Genomic DNA, 19,029 nt, shown 5'->3' with positions numbered 1-19,029 from the left:
CCACAGGCGCTTAATAAACTTACTGGGTGACGAGCAGCGGGCTCAGTAACAGGTGAAGATCACTCCCCGGAGTTGCTGGAATGACAGCCAAATCCCCAAACCAGGCACCAAGCGAAACCCTGGACATAGAAGTTGAAACCCCGGGAGCTCCAATCTCACAATGAGGTTGCGACAAATCAATAGTGAATACTAAGCAACACAGAACACACTGCATTTATGTTTCGGGGAGGTGGGAAGGGAGAAGCCATAAAAAATTGGTCGAATGTGTCAAGATCCTGCCCCTCCTTTTTTTTTTTGCCATAGCCAGTGGACGGTCTCTAGAATGCTGTGAGAGAGACACAGCGACGCTGCCAAGGAGGTAAAAGTGACCCCCCCCCTCCACGTTCCCAGGGGCCCTTTAGGCCGAGATGGAGACCGGGCGCCCCTCTGGCTCTTCTCCAGACGGCCGCCCCCCCCCCCACACCGTCCCATTTCCGCTTCCCAGACATCTAGCAGCTCGGGTAACTCCGGCTCGGTGCCAGAGAAAGCAAACCACAGAAACGACACCCAGGGAACTGCCAGAGCCAAGGAGGGGCTCCATGCAGGCCCCCCCCCCCATTAACCTCCTCCTGCCCTGCTCAGGACGGGGCCTGCCCTGCGCAAGCTGTGCCTCAGACCCAAAGGTGAGGCCGCCTGGGGGTCAGACAGGAAGCCATGTTGCAAGGCCCACTGGAGACAGGAGCCAAGCTGCATACTTGTGTTTGATTTCAGAAAGCCTGGCATTCCAGCCAATGCCCAGCCAGAAGAATGCTAGGAATGCGGCCGCCTTTCACCACAACCCAAACAGAGAGCAGATCCAGGGCAGGGGGCTGCTTCCTGCGCTGAGGCCTCAGTGGGTGAGGACTGGCCTGGGACCCAAACACTCCCGAATTCCTCACTTCACTATTAAAAGCCCCCAGGTCATAACCCAAAGCGTCCCAAACATTCTTTCTACCCTAAAGAACAGGCAGGCCCTAGACTCATGGGTGATATAAACGGCGGGGAGAGGAAACCATTGGGACAAAAACCAAACCCCTTTCCCCGGTAGACCAGAGGATGCTTACGATTTTTAAAGAAGAAAAACCTGAAACAATTCCTGCGGCGCCCACTTTATTTGGAATGGCTTTTGTTATTCAATCATGACCCTGAAAGGAAGCAGCCTCTGAGCCCCTCCCTCTGAAGTCCCCCCAGTGACCCAAGGTCATGTAAACGTCCTCTTTAAGTTGGTCCAAGCCCTTTCACCTGAGGAGGAAAGGTTCTTTGGTGTTTTCATACACACGCAGGCAGCCACCGTATGACCGAAAGCTCTTACCCAACTGACTTTACAAAAGATGGTTTCTGTCTATTGCCAAGAGACTGAAAAGAACAGCCAAGAAAATAGCCGAGAACATTCTACCAGGATACCCTTTACTCTTTCATTTCTGCTGGGATTTCCAAATGCCTCCAGTTACGTCTCATGAACGGGCTAGTGCTTCCTTTTAACATTTTCTGCTATTGTATTCCAAGGACACACAGAGCTCTCCCAGAGTCCCAGGGCGGGTGGCCCGGAACCAGGGGGCCAAATGGGGCTCCCGCGTTGTCCGGGAACGCAGAACCTCGTACCGCGTAAGAATCACTCCTTTGTGCAGGCACAATAGGACCGCCAGCCTGGGCTCTGTCCCCTGGCTGTCAGGGTGCAGAACAAGCTGCCCAGCTGGTTTCTGGGTACAGCAAGAAGGCTCCATTGGTGGCAACAGAAGGGGAAGTGACAGAAAGTAAACAGAAACGAGAGACTGGTTCTGGGAACTCTCCTGTGCCAGGCACACAGGTGACATCTGACCTTCCCGTGTGCAGGACATGGAGAGATGACCAGGATGTGAAGACAGAGCCAGGAGGGAGATGTTTGCAGTGCCCCAGAAGAACAAGTTGTGTCACTGGAAGCTTCTGGAAGCCACTTGGCCCTCCTGAGCTGCTACGCACACATATGGAGCCCATCTCCCTACCTGGGTTTGTGCTTCTCGGTCCCGACCCAGCCCAGGTACAGCGACTCATTCAAACCCCCGTCTGCATCGCTTACCTACAGCAGGCAGGCCACCAGCTCCCTGACGTCAGAGGCACAGTCCCGGGACCCGGCCTTCCGTCCAGAAAAGGGGGGAGATGCTGCAAGGCAAAAAACGGGAAACATGACTAAGATTCAGTCTCCTTTGGCCGAAAAACTCATCTCTACGCTTTCCCTCCAAGGCGCGTCCACATCTCAAGTGGACCATGTTCTACACTGAGTTTACGTGGTCGCTGAGGGCAGTGGTGGACACGCCATGTGGCACCCAGGTGCCCCTTCCATCCCGAATGCTGGGAGCGTGGCCTGCGGGACCCTTTCCTCGAAGTGCCCTTTCCTGGGGCAGCCACGCGGGGGGTGAGGAAGCGGCCCCCATCCTGCGCCCTCCCAGGGTCTGAGCTCCTGTGGGGTCTGGAAGGGCTCTGCTCAGACAGCGCTGCAGGCCCACTTTCCCTCCCAAGGGTCTGACCCCAACAGTGCTCTCCGCAGACATCTTACACAGCGGCCTGCGTCCGAGTTGGCTTCCCGGGAGCTCAGCCAGCAACAAGGGCGTTTTTGTTATTTTTTTCCCCCAACGCAGTGTCTTCCCTCACCTGCTGTTACAACAGAATAATCTCATCAGCTGAACCCTAAAGACACACTCCAGTCACCCTGCCAGAAGTGGGGCGCCCTCCCCACACGCCGGGTCCCTAGGAGGTCGTGCAAGTCCCACAGCACTAATACGACAAGTCCAGGGCCAGACAGACTCCTTAAATGAGCCTGAGCTTGACGATGGCCAGAGAGGAGCGGCTGAAGTTCACCCTGTGACCCCCGTCAGCCACCTGCAAACAAGCTGGCGGTCTGGACAGGGTCATGAAGGGCTCGGGCACTTGAGAGGAGCCCTGGGCTTGGTCGGGCTGTAAAGGGGCGGCGGAAGTTCCTTTCTGGACACCTTCCCTTAAATCAAGGCTGCTCGGACTGCATCAGTGTGCCCCGCTGGACCAGACGGCCCAGCACTGACCCTCTTCCGTGTAGGTAGTTCATGTCCAATTAAAAGGAGCAGCACAAGAAGACACGGATTATTCCCCGTGATGCTGGGACAGCTGGCTAGTCTTGGGGACACGGTTTCCCCCTGGGGCTTCAGAGGTAAAATGAATTCCAGGAGTACAGAAAGGCAGGAGGGAGGGCAGGGAATCAACCTGAAGGCAGGACAAGCTGGCACAGATGCAGTTATCTCAGCAGAGACGGACCTTCCAAATGTGCAGCAGTGACCGGAATTACACAGGTGAAGGGACAGGCTCCATTACAGCCGATGAGCTCAAGAAGACGGCAGGGATGTGAGGACGCATTCAAACACGACCGAAGTTAGACCCCCCAAAGGAGACAGGAAAACAGGGGCTGCGGACGGAAACCAAGGGGCCGTTGTCCATCCATCCCTGTATCTTGGACACGTCTCCCGTGTTGCTCACAGGACCAAGCCAGACTCGGAATATTCTGAGAATTCTAGAACGTTCATCAGAATGCTTGCGGATTCAGATTTACAGGACAGAGCTGCTGAGAGCCTCATCATGTTAAAGGTGGGAAAGAAATTGAAAAAGGACTGGAGGAAGTGAAAACATTAACAGAAGTGGCCTCTCAGAAGTGGATTTATGGGTGTTTTCCTTCTTCCTCAGACTTCCCCGGCTTTTCCAATTTGTTCTACAGTGAGTATGTGTTTTGTTTTGTTTTGTTTTTTCCTGATGTTTCAAAGTCGCTCCTCCAATGTCACCACACCAGCCTAAGAACTTGGTGCCTCATTTCCTCTCTACCCCGGCCCCCCAAATCTAGGCTGGGGTAACGGGGATCTCTCACCTGCAATCCCAACATTCTGGGCCCCTTCCTCTGCACGGGTCCACCTGCGGGCCCCTCATGATGGCGAGGCAGGCGCCTGGGCGCGCCCCACCCCAGGCTACCCAGCGCCCATCTCCCAGCCACAAAGTGAGCGCTGCTGAGCAGCTGCAGACTGCGGCCCGGCTTCCTCCTTCACAGAACCACTGCATGTTCCCTCTCACAGCTCATCTACAGCAGCCTTACTGCCGCTGAGAGCTGAGGCGCTTTGCATTTTGGGTAAGGGGGTCGCTAGCTCCCTGGGGCTCTTCACTCGCTCCTTCCAGACAACTGTTTAAGGTAGGGAGCTTTCGCTCTACAGCCCCTGGGCCCTGAAGCTGAGCTGTGTTTCCTCACAGGAACCCCTGGCAGGTCCCCAGGTGGGGGTGACGTGGTCAACTCACACCTCATACCCAATACGGGAGGACCCAGGACTGCCCAACCAGGCTGGCCCGGAGACGTCCTGCTGGATTTGGGCAGGGTCAGGGGCACATATGGAACCCTCCGCCAACTCGGTGTTGGCGTGGGGACGGGGAGGGGGTCTGGCTGTGAACAGTCATGCCCGTGAGGTCCAGGGCAGGTGCATCAGGTGGACAGGGACCGGCTGGCCCCTGTCCACCTCCCCAGCTCATGCTCTACCTCTCTGAAAGCCCCAGGTTTCTGCACAACCACCAGCTTGCTTGCTTTTCTTTTTTTTTTTAAACACCAGCTTTCTTGAGAGGAGAGCGGGCAGGATCTACCGGCCAAGCTCTTCTCCCAAGGGAGCCGCCGCCCACCAGTGTGGCCCATCCGGCCCCTCCCATGCCCCCTCCCCCAAACCCACAGGACTTGGTGCGGATTCACCAGGTTAGAAGAAGAGCCTGAAGTCTGCAAGATGCCTCACTCCCCGATTGTGTGTGACTGTTTCAAGAAACATCAACACTGTCATTAGACCAAATTTGGGGGAAACCTCCAAGAACCACAGAACGGTCAAGCAGTGACGCTGAGAAGACAAGGTTCCGTCGTCTGCAGGAGCCGCCAACACAAGTTTCTCCTCTGGTGAGAATGGCGTTGATGCCCTCTGTGCATCGCTTGACGGCAGTTCTCACAGCAGCTTGCCATCTCAGCTGATGCTATAACCACGGCGTGCATCCTCCCTGAGGAGGTCTGCAAAGCTCAGTAGATCAACAAGTAACCAGAGGCTCAGGCAACTGAGACGGAAAGCCATATTCACACACAGAGATGAACTCTGTCTTACATTCTCCTCCCAGGACAGTCACCCACAACACTCACCCACACCTGCCACTTCCCTACACTATAGATGGACTAGCCCGCCCTTCACAGGTGGGACTCCTAACTCCCAGTACCTCAGAATGTGGCCGTATTTGGACATAGGGTCCTGACACAGGTAATCAAGTGAAAATGAGGCCATTAGGGTAGGTCCTACTCCAATATGACTGGCATCTTTACAAAGGGGGAAGTCTGGAGGCGGACATAGGGAGGGCGCCCTGTGGGGATGAAGGCAGGATCTATAAGGATCCCAAGCGAACCAGCAGAACTGGGGAGATGCCTGGAACAATCTACCTTGCTGCTGCAGAAGGAACCGATTTCCAGCCTCCAGACCCGTGAGACCATCAATTTCTGCTGTTCAGCCCACCCAGCAGGTCCTGTGTCATGGCAGCCCTAGCAAACTAACATACTGTCTCTACAAAATGGGCAAAGGAATGCCCACGACCGCCCGTCCCAGGGGCTGCCGTGCCAGCGGCAGATCTGAAAACGCTCTGTAAAACTCCTCACCCACCTCAATCCATAAGTTGGTCGGCGTCAACCCCAAGGGCTGGTTCCCCGCTGCAGGGTACACCTCTCGGGGCAGGGCCTGTGTGCTTTTCCTGATGTCAGCAAACACCCGAAACTTCACCCTCTGTTCAGCCACCTCAGGATGGGCTCAACCGCCTGACCTACTCACGTGCCCACATGCAGTTCTTTAAGGGTAGAGGTGAAGCAATTTTGGGGAGCTTTGGGGACACTGGAAAACTCCAAAGCCTATTCCTTACGTTTCCAGGCCACCACGGTGGACGTGTATGGACCCAGCAGCCAAAAGATCCTTCACAGCCTGCATCTGCAAATGTCTAGGCTGGAACCTCTCCGTGGCAGGAACGGTTCTGCCCTCCCAGCCTCTGCCAGCCTGAGAGCACCAAAGTAGGAGGACAAGAGGAGAGCGTAGAACCCAATACATTCTTGTCCTGTACTGAAGGCAAGCTGGCCCGTGTGCCAAGTCCAGTGTGTCACCTGTTTTGGTATGGCCCATGAATAAAGGATGTTTTTAAATTTTTAAATAGTTTGGGGTGGGGGGATAGGGAGAGGAGTAGAAATCAAACTAAGAATACTATTTCGTGATGTGAAGATGATATGAAATTCAAATCGCGGTGTCCATACGTGGTTGTACTGAGCCCTGCGTGTTTGCTCCCGTTTTTGTCCACGGTTCTTTTGTGCGTTGAAGACGCAGAGACCTTTTGGCCCGCGAAGCCGAAAGTATTGACTGTCTGACCTTTTACAGAAAATGTTTGCCGACCCCAGTTCTCCACCAGCCCTGCTTATGCAGTGGGGCGAAGGGTCAGGCTGCGGCGGGCACAAGTGCAGGCCTGTGGGCATCAACCACGGGCGTGGGGCTGGACGCCTGAAGCGCTGGCCACGGTAGCAGGTGGGACAGGAGATGGCAACAGGAAGGTGTGGCTAGAAATGGAGACAGACATGCCCGAAAGGTAAACTTCACCAATTCAAAACTGTTATCTGGAGCTGGCTCCAGGCTTAAGAGGGGAGGCCTTGCCCCCGGTCTCCCTTCAGCAGCAGTAGGGACCCCCCCCCCATGTGATAAGGATCAGTCCTCGTGCAAGTGACACTCAGGACAGTCAGGATCTCATGGCCTGGCCGTGGACCTCACCTTAAGTTTCTCCTGGATTATGGAAGCGATTCTAAGACAACCAATTTACAAAACTGAGAAAATAACACGTCAGTAGTTAGTAGGCTGGCAACGGCCTGTATATTTCACACCATCAAAATCAACACCATGACAACCGTTAACTGAAAAGGAATTTCGGCATGTGGTGGGTGAAGCCGCCAAGTGAGAGTGTCTGACACCCCACCTGATTCACGTGGTGCAAGTTCCTTACACAGGAGAGAGAACGCGTTTCCTTACCTTTCCTATAATTACATAGCGCATCAAATTCTATAGAGTGTGTGATAAGGAACGTCCCTTCCTCTCTCCTGTATTAAACCTATACTGCATGTTACGCACCAAGGGGAGGGGTTTATTGAGATAAACACCCAGACACCCATAATGGCGTCATTACACGTCTGTCCATTCACTCCACACGTCTGTGGTTCCTACCTGGTACCTGACAGGGGATCGAGTCTGTGGTTTAGTTCACTGTGTGCGGCCGGCCTTTCTGGCCGTCCTTCCTCCCTGGGCGGAGGCTTCTGTTTGTCTGTGCGTGTGAAGACGCTACCTGGGCCCACGCTCTCTCGGGAACGTGGACGCCCACACCTGTGGCCAGAGGGCCGCTTCCTCTTCCTCCTTTGGGCTGCGGCTCCCACTGGTGGGAGCTGGTGGGCCTTGTTACACAACATTTATGTATTTAATTATTACATAAACGAATGACCACGCGTGTCATAAGAGCAGCTTCCTTGACAACCCAAGTGGGATATTTTAGAAAGACTCCACAGAGGTGAGTAACTTACAAGCGGTAAACCAGTAAGTAAACCAGACCATGGTAAACACCGGAGGGAAAAATGATATAACTCTGGAAGAACTCTGGACTCGAACTGCTTCACCTGCGTCTTTATGTCACTGCTTGATTTCAAACTGGAAGTCAAGAGGAAGGATTGCGCCTGTGGTTCATGCTGTCAAACAAATCACGCTCAGGATAGACCTTCACCCACAGAAGGCCTGGAAGATAAACGTGCGTTTGGCTTTCCCCCTTTAATAAAAAAACGACTTCTTCCAGGCTTTGCCTAACTTTTCCGGTTCACTGGCCAGTTACTGCAGGACGTTCACCGTCTGACGCGGCTCCCCATTCAGGGCTCCCTCAGTGGGGCTGTGGGGTCAAGTCCAATGTCTTGACCATCGTCACCGACAGGCGGATGAAGGAGACCTTCCCAGGGAAGTCCTCAGGTTTTGATTCTGACCCCGTAACCTTCTCCTGTGAATAAACGGGGAGATGGCACCGGCCTGTGTTGCTGCCCAGGTGATGGGAGGCAGCCTGGAAACGGAGGACGCCTGAGATGACCCGAGGCACACGGTGGGCTCACACTTCAGCTCTTCCCTTTACCAGCGCCATGACCTTCGCCAAATCACCTAAACTGACTCTGGGCCTCGGTTTCCTCAGGTCTGAAACAGGGCCCCCCATACTATGTGAGAGAATACCCACCAAATGTGGCTTTTTCTGTCTTTTCTCCTGGCCCGTGGGTCACGTTGGGGGCAGGGACTCTGCCTTTTTCTCCTTTGAAACAGAAAGGACCAGTTACCTAGTGCCAAATACATAGTAGAAACCTCAAACAATGCTTGTGGAGTAAATGGTTGAGAACCTAGCTCCTTACACTCGAATCTGGCTGTGGTTCTCAGCATTAGCAGGATCAGACTTGCCCGGAGGGTTTATGAAAACACAGGCTGTAGGTCTCTACCCACAGAGGCCTAGGAGGCGTGCCTGAGACGCGAATTTCTAACTCGCTCCCAGGTGAAGCGGAGGCGGCTGGTCCCCGGACCACACTGAAAACTGCTGGTATAATGCTGGATAATTGATCATGTACCTTTTTCCATGTCGCTTTTTTTTTTAAATAACAAAACTGAGGTGGGCAAGGCAGGTCTCACCATGCAGAGACGGGAGCTGAGGCTCACGGGATTCAATGCCTGACAGAGATCAAGTGGGAAGCCGGGATCACACCCAATGCGGTGGCAAAGTCCCTTCCATACACAGTCATGGTCAGATGCAAAAACACAAAGGCGGGCCGACAGGCTGCAGGCAGTAAGACAGGATGTCTCCAAGTGGGGGCGCAAAGTGCTGGACTGGGGCCCAATGTCGCACTTCCTTCTTTCCTTCTTCCATGACAGAAGTTACGCAACCTCCCAGGTCTTTTCAAGAAGAAAGAAGTGAAATGTCCTGCCTGAGCCAGAGAAAGGGGTTTCTGTGTGAATCTTGGGAGAAGGCGCAGAATAAACAACAAAGGTAGGGGAGGCCGAAAATATTTAGGGCGAGTTCGTGTGGCGAAGCTCAGGCCCTACGTGAACAAGGACTGGCTGTGCCCCTGATGGCTGGTCACCACCCGTGTCCTCAGCGTTGGGCGGGGAGGGGAATGACCCCGCCTGGTGCATGAGCAACAGCGAGACAATGCAGCCGCCATGGCCCGCACACGTGGCGTTCGAGTGCTGGCTCCTTTCTTCCAGGATCGCTACGGCCAACCCTCCCTCGGAGCGTGTCCACCAACAGACAGCCGCCCCCATCTGACCGCTTGGATCTCCTTCCTGGAGGTCAAATCTTCACCCCAGCAACCTTTCACCCTAGCAACAGTGAAAGAGACAAGAGTGGGGAAAAACGCAGCCTGGAGCCGCCCAGACGGCTCTGCCAACTGATCCGAATGCCCTTCCACGCCTGACTCGTCCCGGACGGATGCCCTCAGGACCCCCTTCCCTATTCGCTTTGCAAGAGGGGCCCAGGGCCTCCACCTGCCTTCTGCCAGCACCATGGTAACACTCACAGTTCAGAAAACCGAGCCAAAGCAGGGGCAACGGGCAGAGTGCTGATGTTATAAGAGCATCAAATGATCCCTAATTCATTAACCTGACTACGTAGTAGACCACCCACCCCATCTTCAGAGAACACGCCATACCGTCAAAGAAACTGGGTCAGAAATAGAATCACTGGAACAGGCACTTTTCTGAAGAAGCCCAAGACCTGAAGAAAGTCATAAGAGGACCATTCTGTATTTTAAAATATTTCCCCCCAATGAACCCTCGGTTTCTAATCTCTTTGTTGAGATAAGCACAGCGTTATCCAGAAATGCGAGGCAGTCTCCAACCTCAGGGACTATCCTACTGTGTGAACAAGATATTTTTTAAAATGCAATCTCAAAAAACCCCCACAAGTTTTCTGTTTTTTTTAAAATGCAAACTTGAAGGAGCTAATCCAATGGACGCTGTCCGCTGGAGTGGCCTGCGTTTGGGGAGGTGCTTCCGTCGTTGGTCACAGGACTGGGTGACCACGAAAGGGCATAGCTGTGTGGGGGTCATTTCCCTCGTGATCAAGCTCCTAACTGCAGGTTGAAATGCTTGTGAAATCGTGTCCTGGCCAGAACACGGCAGCCCGGGTAGTGAGGAAGGGACATGAAAGGTAGGTTCTGTCCACCACCCCTCACTTCCCACCAGAGCCATCTGGACGCATGTGATGAGCTTCTCTGCTCTAGACACTTAGTCTTACACCTTCATCACAATCAACCGACAAGTGGCAGGAAAGGGTAACACCCGTAAGCGCAAGCTTTCCGGGCTGGGGCTCACCTGGCTTTGAGGGACATTAGTTCAACCCATCACTGTCATCTCCCGAATCTTCACTCAGGCTCTGTTCCTTCTAAGCTACAGAGGGGCTGGCAAGATAAACATGGGTCCTGCACTCTAGAAGGAAGAAAAAGCAGGTGCCTAAATATTAGACGAGGCTGAAAACGGAAGACACAAAGATATATAGCTGCTCGGATGAGGGCAGAACAAGATGGAGAAGGGGCTCCTGCGACAAGAAGGGGCCACCTTGGTTGACCGGGCTCCAAACAGGTGTCAAGAGAGGAAGCCACACAGAAGTCGAGTCCCTCTGCGGTGAGGGGCATGTGGTCTGTGCCACCACCCCCACCCTGCCAACACATCTGAACTTTCTCCGACCATCTGATCACCTTCTGCCTCACTGGTGGCTGACAGTCCTTACTGCGGACCTCGCTAGCTGCCTCCACTCTTGTCGGATGGGGTTAAACTATGTGTCTTTCTCATGACCCCCAGGAAACAGTGAAGCCTGGACTTCGTGAAGGCCGCCGTATGGAATCCACGTACAATCAGTTACTCCCTCCCTGTGCTGTCAAAATACTCTCTAAACGGGTGGGTGCAATCTGCTGACACCCCCTCCCCCATCCCAGCCCCCAGCCCTCGCTCAGCCTGCAGAAACACACCACACTCCCCAGGGCAGCCCGGGCCTCAGCGCCCCAGCCTCCCGCTCTGCAAAGGGACGACTCTAAGGAACATTCTCATCGTTCCTCAGGAGGGTCCCCAGAGGGTCCCCAGCAGTCACGGTGCCCTCAGTAACTCACCCTGCTTTACCTTCGCCCTTCCCAATCTCACTCTCCCCGTTCCAGTTCCCTCCTCCGCTCCGAGAGACCACCTCTCCCCAATATATCAGCCCCTGAGTCCTTGCGTCAGGCTTGGCATTTGGGGGTCGCAAACCAGAACAGATGGCCAATGTGAAATGGTCACTAGACACTGGGCTTTTTGGCCAAGGCACAGGCACAGCTGGGTGATATCAATGGGCACTTTTGGTCAGTTCTGCTCAAAGCCATGGGCGAGTTGACAATGTTAGAAATTCCTAATTTAGAAAGCCAAGGAAATATTGTGTTCTATCAATAAGATACATTCATACTCAGCTAAATCTGGAGAAAAGCAAAGGGTATTTATACTGCAGCTGACATTTTTACATTAAAAATATATAAATTCTGTTGCTCCCAGGCAGGCTGGGGACCATTAGAGCTCAGAGTTCCCAAGGAATTCTGACTCCCAGCCAGACCCCACGGTCCCAGCCCACATGTCGGCAGGAACACACCCAACCTTCGGAGACGGCCGCAGCTCGTGACCTCGAGTCACTTGCATTTTGGGCTCTGCTCAAATGTCACCAGGCCCCTGTGTTCCTTTCCTAGGGCTGCTGTCACAAATTGCCACAGACATGGTGGCTTAAAACACAAATTTATTCTCCTACAATCTGGAGGCCAGAGATCTAAAACCGGTTTGACTGGGTGAAGTCAAGGTGTTGGTAGTGTGGTCCCTTCTGGGGACTCTAAGGGGAGAAACCACTTCTCTGGCTTTTTCAGCTTCTGATGGCACCTGGCATCCTGGCTGGCGGCCCTTCCTCCATCCTCAGGGCACAACTCCCTAATCACCCGGCCTTCTCCTCTGCCATCAGATCTCCCTTTGGCGCCCTCTTAAAATGACACTTCCAGTTACATTATATTTAGGGCCCCTCCGGATAATGCAGGGTAATCTCTCCATCTCAAGATCCTTACATTGAAAACCTCTGCAAAGTCCCTCTGGCCATAGAAAGTAACAGTCACAGGTGCTGGGGATTAGCATCTGCATATCTTTGGGGGCCCACTGTTCGGTCTAGCACAGCCCTGTGGAACTCAGGAGCGCTTTCACTCCCCACTCCCCCTGACTCCACGTCTCACTCTTGACACTCTTGGTCTGTGGTGTGTTCATTTCCTTTCTCTTCCACCAGAATCAACACTTCATGAAGCAAGGACTTCGTTCTGTCCCCCCAGAACCAGCTGGAACACAGCAGGCACTCAGGAAACTGCTGTAGAACCTCGCAAGCAGCCAGCCTCCCTATCAGTGCGGGGCCCGGGCAGGAGCCCGCCTGTCTCACGCGCTGCTGTGTCGCGGTCCCCAGGCCTGCACCCAGCACCCAGCACCCAGCAAGACGCTCCGTTCGTAGGACCTGGCTCCTGAACATGAACTCCCCCAGACACCTGCGACCTGCAGCCTGGTTTTGGAGCCACTGATCAACTGCCTCCCACCCAGTCCCGCCTACATCTCTCCACCTTCCGGCGGGCTCCCCTTCAGTGCATTACTCCCCTGCTCATGGATGCGGGTGCCTTTCTCCAGTGCCCTCCAGCTCCTGGGCTTTGCATCCGACAGACCAGGAGGCCTTGCGCACCCTGACTCCAGTCTGTGAGGTACATGAAGCTGGACAGGCCATGAGCCCTGCAGCACATGCTCCATTCTCCACCAGGTGGGCACAGCGCGGTCTATGACCCAAGACTGCAGGCTTTATTTACCATGGCCGGGGGAGCAGCCAACCCAGCACCAGGAGGCGTCCAGACACAGACGTGGACAACCTAGTGAAGGTCTGCCCACAATCGCCACCAGCCAGCTCTTGGGAAAGGCCCAGGCACCCCAAGAAGACAAGCTCAAGGATGGCCGGTGGTGGTGATGGGGCACTAAGGTCTCCACATAAAATCCAGGACACCCAGCTCAGACACACAACAATTTTACGAGTGTAACTATGTCCCAAATAGTCAAATGTGCCTAGGGGTCCTGCAGTTTTATTTGCTAAACTGGCACCCCAGGGGGGAGGTACAGGGATAGCCCCCCAGACTGTGCCAGTCAGAGGGGTTTCCCAAGGCTTCCAGCCTCAAGGGGAGAGGTGAGCAGTGGCCTTTCGGGGGGGAGGGGGGGGTCAGGAGCCAAGCCCACCTGGGGCTGAGGCCTACCCCGCCCACAGTTCACTCGCAGAAGTCCCCCGTGACGCTCACTTCCCATTAAAGGGCTTTTTAAAAAATAAAGTATTTCTTGCCGGCTATCAAAAGGGGTTGTTTCAATAATATTTTTCCATTCCGGGACAGTTCTACAAGAATTCACAAACAAAGCAGCGGCTGGCAACAACAAAGATCGCCATGGAAACAGATCACCTCCATCCCGACAAGCAGGACCTCACCTCCCATTCCACGAGAAACCACAGTGGCCAGAGGATCCTTGTGAAAACAAACACAAAGGACGGGACAGCAGGAAATGTAGCAGCTCTTTCTAATTTTAACTTTCTCTCCAGGAATGCATTCCATCTAAGCGGTGGGCGGAGCGCGTTCTCCCCAATCCCCACATTCCTTCAGCAAACCAGTCACCTTCCAACAAAATGCAGATTTAAAGCAGGTGCAGCAAAGACTCAGCGACTTTCTCCCTAATGACCAGGAGAACAAAACGTGCTATTGGAACAGGAAAGCATCCCAGGCCCGAGAGCCGACTCCGCCTCAGACAGGCAGCGTCTGATGACGATAAGCAGAAGCCCATTTCCCGGGCACGATGCCAAAGACAGGACCACAGCCAGAAGTGGGGACACCTCGATAACAAGCCTGCAGAATATTCCCCCCGGGGCAGGGTTCAGAACGTGCCTCGTTAGGTTTTTCAGCCCACATAGGCAGGCGACAAACTGGGAGGCAACATTTGTAGTGCTCATAGCCAAGAAGGGCTCACTTTCCAGAAAATTCAAAGAACTCCCACCACTCAATAAGAAAAATGAGCAAAAACCATGAAAAGGATCTTTTGCATCAGAAGAAACCAGCACAGGCAATAAACAACAGTCTATGACTAATAATAAGGAAAGCATAAATGAAAAACAGGTCAGATGCCCCCTTCCATCCACCAGACCCAATTCACCCCCCAGGGTGAAAAGTCAGCTGAGGGCTCAGCTCTCTGCCACGTGGGCCTCTCTATACGGCCGCTGGCTGCATCAAAACCAGCAAGACAGAAAGCCTGTTATCCAGAGGAAGCTGTCATCTCATGGAACCGGATCACGGAAGTGCCATCCATCACTTTGGATGAATTCTATCAGTCAGAGGCAGGTTGCCAGGCCAGCCAGATCAGGGGAAGGGATCACACGGGAGTGCTTACAGGGAGGTGGAGACCATCGAGGGCCATACTGGAGCTGGCCGGCCACAAACAGGGCACGGTGCCATTGACACAAAAGTCAAAACCATGGAACACAAATGACATTGCATAGGGACTCCACGTGTGTGGGTAAGATGGTAAAACTATAAAACTCAGGATAGGGACGACCTTAAATGCATAACACGTATCATTATAGATCAAACCCTTTGGGGGGAGGCAGGTGACGGGGAGATGGGGTGTGTCGGGGCATCAGGAACCTCAAAGTCAAGGGGAGCCCCATTTCTCGGCCTGGGGAGTGGCTGTACACGTCCACAGGGGTGTTCACTGGTTTCATGATTTTCTATTCACCCCAAATATTTTCAAGTACTACTACTGTCTCAAGATTTAGGGGCCACAGGGCTGGGCCCCTTGTCCCCACGGGATAGTCCAGACAGGTGCCCTGTGTACTGCAGGACCTTGGAAACCACCGTGTCCTCATTGGCCTAGCCCTGAAAAGGAGCAGACCAGCTCCCACCTGCAAGCATGCCCCCCCACACACACACACTCACACACCCCGGAAATTCTTCTCTTCCGCCCCACCAAACCAAATGCAAAGACCTCTCGCTTTACCTGGCAGCCTTCTCCTCCCAGGCTGGGTGACAACTCCCAGGATTTGCCCCACCCCTTGCCTGCTCCCGTCCCCATAATGCAAGGCGCGGGTGGTGGACTCTATAGCTCTCAGCCTGTCCTCATTAGTGCAGGGCTCCCCTCCAACGCCTCGCAGCGCCCTGTGGCTGGGGGGTTTGTCCTTCTCGAGGCATCTGAGAACAAGAGCCCCTGATGGCCGCATGTTGGGAGCCACCCAGACCACATCCTGTTTGGCTGCAGCCCTGACTCAGTCACGCCAGGACCGCTGAACAATAGAACTTTCTGCACAGGCTAACGGGAGGCAGGACGCCCGCCGCGTCCAACCAGAGCCCACGGGTGGGTCAGGGGCACAGACTGCCCAAGCACACGCCAGCTCAGCCTCAGGGTTTGTGGGGCGCAAGGAAAGAGTGTCTGGTCCCTGCAGCCCACGGCTGAAAGTGGGGATGGGGCCCAGGGCCTTGTGTTTTGCCCACCCCTCTAAACCCCAACGTCTTAGGCTCCCAAATACTGTGGAATGGACGAGTGGCAAAGCACTCCCAGGATGGAGTGAGGAAATGCAAAACAAACAGATCATGAGTGACATGCAATTGCTCTCAGCTTCAGGAAAGCAACCTCCTGTGAGGACCGCCCTGGAAATCCAGCACCTAAAAGCCATGCCTCCTCTAGAAAAATCCCCCACCATCTGCACAGCCTGCTCCTACTGGAGAGCAGAGGGAGGCACCAGCAATGTGTTTTCTCTCACGCGTTTGTTAAGCGCGTCAGGAACCTGGATGGGAAATGTGGCTTTTAACTGAAGCGCGCTGAGTCTCAGTGGCAGATGAGGTCTGCTGGCCTGGGTTTAAGAAGCAAAGAGTGGCGAGAACCTTCTAGAAACCCCAGACAGCAGGGAAGGGGCTAATGAGTAGCCCCTGGTACAGTCAGGACGCCAGAGTAGCCATCTGGCTCCCAGTCACATCACGTGAAAGACGGGTGTCACCGGAAGTTCACGGGCCCCTGGTGCATGCATACCCAGCCCTGGTCTGAGGTGTTAACCTGTCACCTGGGACCTGCCAGCTGTCCCACCCGAGTAGCCGCAGGTGCTCCCACCCTCGTCTATCAGCGGGGCCTTGAGGACACGGCAGACCTGCCCTTATCTCTCAAAGGGGCTGCTGTGGGGAGTGAAGAATATGGCTGAGGCACTTCCAACAGCTGCAGGTCCGCAGTTGGCGCTACAAACATGCTCACCGCTGTTTTCCTCTGCTCACAGAACCTCGCGTGTCACACACGGGCCACCTAGGACCACTCCCAACTCTACTGCTCCCCCCACCTGAAGCCCCCTGGTCTCCTTCCAGCTGCATCTCAGCCCTTTCCTCACATTCAGGCTTATCTCCCAGTTTCTCCACCTCATCAAATCTGGGGTCCCGGCTCCTAAGGAGTGAAGCACAAGCCCCACTCCTCCCAGAGGCCACCCCCCCCGCCAGCCCAGACTGCACCTCTGCCGATCACGGAGCCCCTGGCATGTTAACAAGACCCAGGAGATCTGTGATGGGCCGGGCTGGACGGTGGCAGGTCCAGCGGAGACCTGCATTTGTCCCCCTGCTCTCCAGGAGCTGCATCCTGTAAGAAAGCCTCCTCGCCTGAGATTACAAGCTCAAATGCGGGGTCCAGGTGCCTGCGTGCGAGCGTGTGCATTCAGTGGCGTTCCCGGGACTGCGTGTGGAATAGCGCCTGCTCCCTGTGCCAACTCGTGGCATGAGCAGAAAACAGCTCAAGCAGCAGATGGCTCGGTGCGGCCGTGTACACGCGGCACATCCTTTATTCAGCCATCTTCGCGGGAGAGATAACCCCCCCATATGTAGTCCACAGCAGGGTGAGCGGGGCCCTGGGACCCTGCCCTGAACACTAGATCGCCCCCGGCCCCCGCAAGCCTAACACTCCCGACTCTGAACTGCAGAGCACTTTATAAACGGGCTCATTGTCCTCGCCGCTGGGCTCCCTTTCTCAAGTTCACCTGGCAGAGATGAGCGTGTTTGTGTCTGGAGACCAGCTCCCTCGCTGGCCAGGAGAGCAGCTCACCTCTGAATGTCTGGTCCAGGAGAGAACAAAGAATGCACTGTGGGGAGGAAAGGCCCAGGCCTGACCCAGAGGGGGCTGGGCCCCCCCGCGCTTGGCTTGGTAGACCTGAGCGGGTACACGCAGGGTGTGGAGCCCCCAGGCTTCTCCCCGGCAGGGGGCACTCACTACGGCTGGCCAGCACTGGGGGGGCACCCAGAGCCAGACACCAGCCGTGGTCACTGCATGAAGTAGACGCAGGTGCCGACGGCCATGCTGGCCTGCGAGTCAGGCCCCGAAACCCCCGCCACCCACTGGCCTCCCTGCCATTCCGTTTACATAAACTCTTCTGGAATAGATGGAGATGTAGAGGCAAGTTGTGGTGAAAAAGGGCTATTGCATGTAGGAGACATTTTACACAAACTTAATGGTAACCGCAGGACAAAAATCCAGTGCTGAGACACGAAACCAAAAAAGAACCGGAAAAAAATCAGAGAAGCTGGGAAGATAACCCAGGGAGTTCCCATGTGCCTCCCCATACCAGCCTCCCCTGGTTAACATCTGACGTTAGGACGGCACGCATGTGGGCGCACGATTGTTAACTAAAGTCCATTTTCATGCAGGTTGCCTTCGTTTTCCCCCAAGGCCCTTTTTCCATTCCAGGATCGCATCCAGGGCACCGCATGACGCTCGGTCAGGTCTCCCGAGGCTCCTCCTGGCTGTGACAGTTCCCCACACACTCCTTATTTATGATGAGCTTGACAGTTCTGAGCAGGGCCGGCCAGGTACTTGGTAAGTGCCCACTGGTTGGGATGTGTCTGACGGTTTTCTCCTGGTTACTCTGGGGTTATGGATTTGGGGGACGAAGACCACAGAGCTGAAGCGCCCTCCTCATCATCTTCCCTATCAAGGGCACGTGCTGTCGACACCACTCATCACTGTTGATGTTGACCTTGGTCACCTGGTGTCTATGAACCCCCTTCCCCAGGCCCCCCCCAGTTCCTTCCCTGCTGAAAGACTTCCCACGTCCACTGCCAGCCAGAGGGTGTAAACACAAGCTCCTCTATTTATAGCAAAACAAGCAAAGAAAAGTACCCAGCACCATCCGAGAGGACAGAGCCCTGGCTGAGCGGCAGGCAGCTCCGTGGACAAGGTAGAGCGACTTCTTAGCCACATCCACACACCCCCTGTTCCCTCCTAAGGATTTAAGTTAGTGACACCGACATGTTAGCTGACTATAAGATTAACAGGAGTTTAAAATCCGAGTGGCTGGATAAATAAACAAAGGTGATAACAAACAAAGGCCTATGTTATAAAAAAGGCAATTTCTAGGCGAGCCCAGATGCCACCTGCCCTGCTCAGGCCTTGGATGCATACCTGGCCAGGTGAGCTGGTGCTGGGCTGGAGGTGGCTACCCTGCATGGATGGATGGGTTACCTGCCGAGGTCCCTCAAGTCTGTGGGTGTCCTTCACAGGGGTCATCGGATAAGAGCCCCTAAACGCCGAGGACGCAGGCACATGTAGAAGACAACACAATGTCCCAAGCACTGAATGTAGCTGATCTGGGGCCATCGCTCAATCTGGAGAGATCAGTGTCTGTGTGGGACTTGCCAACACAGGGATGGGGACAGCTGAGGATGACACGGGGAGAAGAAACACACCCTCTTTTAAGTTCCTTTTGGGACCAGAAGCAGGGAGGCAGCTGCGGGGAGCGGGGGTCAGGCTGGAATGCTCCGGGTCAGGCTACTGTTGTTCGATCTTTGACCTTCAAAGCTTAGGGGAACTGCTGGGTGCCTCAGTTCACCCACGTGCTAAA

The 19,029-nt window shown here is 54.6% G+C and overlaps 1 protein-coding gene across 5 annotated transcripts in view; it reads right to left on the bottom strand.

Annotated features, from left to right (window-relative positions):
* The window catches only part of SH3BP4 (SH3 domain binding protein 4), an 87,591-nt gene that overhangs the window by 47,149 nt on the left and 21,413 nt on the right, over positions 1–19,029 (bottom strand). For 2 of the 5 annotated variants that reach the window (XM_019630057.1, XM_019630084.1), the window contains exon 2: positions 2,075–2,157. The gene's annotated coding sequence lies outside the window, so the exon portion shown is untranslated. Of the gene's footprint in view, positions 1–23; positions 47–2,074; positions 2,158–10,424; positions 10,594–13,608; positions 13,842–19,029 lie in introns of those variants that run through there. The other 3 variants (XM_019630065.1, XM_019630074.1, XM_019630094.1) reach the window with 3 other exon arrangements.

This window comes from Hipposideros armiger, unplaced genomic scaffold (assembly GCF_001890085.2).
Source record: "Hipposideros armiger isolate ML-2016 unplaced genomic scaffold, ASM189008v1 scaffold_17, whole genome shotgun sequence".
NCBI classification, from domain to species: Eukaryota; Metazoa; Chordata; class Mammalia; order Chiroptera; family Hipposideridae; genus Hipposideros; species Hipposideros armiger.
The sequence above is the reverse complement of the archived record's forward strand: the minus strand, read 5'-3'. Positions and strand labels throughout refer to the sequence as shown.